Below are 4,103 nucleotides of genomic sequence, written 5' to 3'. Positions count from 1 at the left end.
AAAAGTAACCAATGAAAACCAACAAAACAAAAAAGAAAACCAAAATATAAATAAGAAAAAACAAAGTAAATAGGTGAGAAACAATGAAAACCGAAGCATAAGAAAGAAAAAGCTAAACCCAATGAAAATCAAGGAAAAAAAGTAAACCGAAGGAAGATAATGAAAATTCTGAATACGATGGAAACAAAGGCGAAAACTAAAAAAAAAGACACACCGATGAAAAAAAGAGGAAACCAGAAAAACCCAAGAAAACTGAGGAGAAACAAAGAAACCAAAGAAAAAAACGAAAAAAAAGAAACATACTGACCGATCAAACGAACGACCGGAAAACCCTCCAGTGGGCCAGCCTAAACGCATGGGCGCTGCGGTCGAGACATGCTATCCTCGCAATATATATTTTTTTAGAACGAAGGATCCAGAGGAGCTCGGCTTTGAATTAACAAAGCCATCAACCGACCAGGATTACAACTCCAAATAACACCATACACCAACTAAAGAAAAATAAAACAAACAGCAAAGATATAGGGGCGCCAGGGAACAACTCACAATGCACATACAACAAGTTAGATAGAAGGATTGGCCAGAAGCATATAGCTTGGAGATGCCACTATCCTCTTGCACGCCGAAAACCAAGGCGAAAGCGAAGTCCTAGTCAGGAGAGTGCACCGACGACGATGCAAGGCACGTCGCTGCCAAAACCTGGGCTTGAAGAAAGACACATCCATCCAGATCCATCGTCAAAGAAGGCCCCTGCCTCCTCGCCTGGCTCGAAGGCGCCGCACCGTTGAGCGATGGACATGCTCACCCTAGAGCCTAGATGGATTGCCTCGAAGAAACCACCTGTGCGGAACCAGGCGTTCCCGACATGCCGACGACGAACTCACCTAGTGCAGAGCAACACCAAATGCCAAAGTTCTGACATGGAAGAGGGCGAGCGGTCAGAATGTACAAATGGGCAACAGCTAGGGCCAAGACCAAATTGGGAGCTTCGGCTCGCTCGACGAGCTGAAGTTCCGCCACCGTAGGAAGGGAACCCTATCCCCTCCCGTCATGGAAGATCCAAGGGCACCGGAGGAAAAAACTGCAGCCCGGCGAAGAGCACCATAACACCTTGACCCAGCACCAAGGAAGACACCGCCACCGTTGGACGCACGCTGCCGCCGCCGACACACTCCACCTACACCACAACGAAGCCCACAACCCATCTTTGTTCCCAAGACAGCGCCTTCAAGAAGGTTACGGCGCCAAGGGCGTCGCCGCTGCCCAACAAGATTGAGGATTTCTCCCGGGGGACAAAGGGGAGGGGGATGGGGAGCAAGACCTGAAACGGTGCCTCCGGGAAGGTGCGCGGCGCCCGCGGGCGTCGCCGCCGTCGCCGCCGGCAAGGCTGGCTGGGGTTTCCCCCGGTCCTGCATCCGGACACCCACTCCCACCCGAGCAGATCGAGGACCCCCGACGAGGCAGACCGGATCTGGGGAGGGAAGGAGCTTGCTGGAGAGGGAGAGTAGTGGGGACGGCCAGATCTGACGCAGCAGAAGCACACGCAGCCGCCGCGCGCTGGCCCGCATTCTTCGGGGATCTTGCCGTCCACACGACCGAGAACCGCCGACCTGCGCCCGCGCCACCGGATGCCGAAGGCGGCGACGCCTCACCAGCCGGGGCCGCCGCCCCAGATCCAGAAGCCCCCCACGGACGAGGCGATGCGGCGAGGGCCCCGCCGCCACCTTCATCATCTGCGCGCCAAGTTTGCTCGGCGTCAGCAGTCTCCGGCGGCGGCGAGGGAAGGGCAAGCAGGGGAGGGAGGCGGCGGGGGTAGGGTTTCGCCCCTCGGGTCGCCCGAGCGGGGCGACACGAGGGAGGGAGGGGGGTGGGGTGAGTCCAACTCTCTCAATCCATCCTCGCAATAATCGAGAGATAGCTCCCGTGGTGGATGTAGTGGGTGGGCTGCACACTCTAAAGGGAGGGGACTGTATATATATCGCTTAAAGGCCGGAATGAGTATAAAAGATGCACCGCTCAATTTCTTCAACAAATTAGACACATGTCGAAGTGGTTGGAGCTCTTGCCCTCGAGCAATGTGCCGTGTATCAAAAAATGTAAGCACATATTAAAAGATGTATTAATTTTTCCTGATATAGTGTAGAATGAGTATGAAATAATAAATATGTTAATCATCTATTTCAGAAATGTTAAACGTGTGTAAAATAATATTTCTGATGTATATGAAAACTGTAGAACATGTAATTAAAAATTAAACATCAAATCTTAAATTAAAGAAATGTTGATCGCGTGTCAAAAAAATGTTCATCATACATAGATGCAGCCGTATTTTTTCAGTCGCTTCACTTGATCATGTTATATTATAGATGTGTTGTTTCAGTATTTGTTTTCAGAATTTTTGGGAACTTTTAGACCGTCGAAAACCTTTAGTTCTGTTGTAATTTCTTGGGGCACACAGATGCTCCGGCACATAAGCAACGTGCAACTAAGCCCTCATGCCATTGATCCCTTTCAAAATATTTGTGCATGCTATACCTGCCATAAGAATGCACGTCAGTATAATACCGTGCAATATTTTTCCATATATGATATGGCGTCCTAGTTTTCTTGTAAATGCTTATTTATAATGCATGCTCTATAATACCTTGTGGACTCTCTCTTGTTTTTGTCTTGTATTCATAACTAGAATACAACGCACAGACATATGTTGCATCCATCTTTATTTATTTTTGCTATTAAACATAAAAAATAGTGCAATGCATGTTGTATGTATGATATACCTAACTAGGGCTGGAAAAAAAGCTCGAAGCTCGCGAGCTAAACAAGTAGCTCGTGACTCGGCTCAAATCGACTCGAACTCGAAGAATAACGAGTCGAGCCGAGCTTTAGTTTAAGATGGTTTATAGACCAAGTTAAACGAGCCAATCTCACGAGTACTTGTGTAACTCGTTAGGCTCGATACAATAGATCAGCCACTCCCAATACTAAGAAAGATCAGCCACTAAACAGCCTACGTCCCAGGCGCACAACCCAAAGCCTAGCCGTTGAAGGCCTAGGCTCCTAGAAGACTCATGAGTTACAAGGAAATTACAATTGTTTAGTGATATATATGTTTAATATATACATAATCATTTTTATCATATTTGAGGGCTTTATGTTTATATCTTTAACGAGCTTAACGAGCTAAACGAGCCAGCTCGCGAGTTATACGAGTCGAGCCAATCTTGGGTTTGAGCTCGTTATAGTAACGAGTCGAGTCGAGCTAGCTCGTTAATGAAACGAGCTCTAGCGAGTCGAGCCGAGCTAGCTCGACTCGGCTCGAATTCGAGCCCTATACCTAACACTAAGAATTTATGTACATACAAATAGTACATCTATGGAACGGAAACCTAAAAATGGTATATCCAAAGTACAATACAAAGAAATGATATACCTAAGAAATATATGTCCCAATAATGATATACCCACAGATGATAATAAAAGTATGATTATAACCAATATATTTTTTTAGTGCATACCCAAGTCCCCGTAAAAATGCATATACAAAAAAAAAACATACTCCGACGTGAAATTTATGTGTACGTACCCATAAATATACATACCATGACGTGAAATTCATGTGTAATATGCATGAATGTATATACCTCAACTTAAAATTTATGTGTACATACCCATAAATATATATACCTTGACGTGAAATTTATGTGTACACACTCATACATGTACATGCCCCGACATGACATTTATGTGTACATACCATAAACTACCTCAACGTCAAATTTTTTTTATGGGAAACGATTTTCAGGAAGTTTGAGTTTGAAGCGGAGAGTAGGCTGCTGGTCGAGCCAGACACAAGCAAGGCGACAAAGTTATCTAGCGAGTGCGGGAGGAAGGATTTCGGGCATGCTCGGAACTCCTCTCCACTCCCCCAACTCCACAAATCCAGCTTCCCAGGGCACCTTGCAACTCCATAGACTGATCTCCTCCCGTTCTCCAGCATCGCTAGCTCCTCCCATCGCCACCATGGGCTGGCAGTATCTTGGCCTGTCTTAGTGCCATAATGGGTCGGCTGATACCAGCCCAGGCTGCCCATCTCAAGAGGT

The sequence above is a fragment of the Triticum dicoccoides genome, chromosome 7B (genome assembly GCF_002162155.2).
Source record: "Triticum dicoccoides isolate Atlit2015 ecotype Zavitan chromosome 7B, WEW_v2.0, whole genome shotgun sequence".
In the NCBI taxonomy this organism is placed as follows: Eukaryota; Viridiplantae; Streptophyta; class Magnoliopsida; order Poales; family Poaceae; genus Triticum; species Triticum dicoccoides.
The sequence above is the reverse complement of the archived record's forward strand: the minus strand, read 5'-3'. Positions refer to the sequence as shown.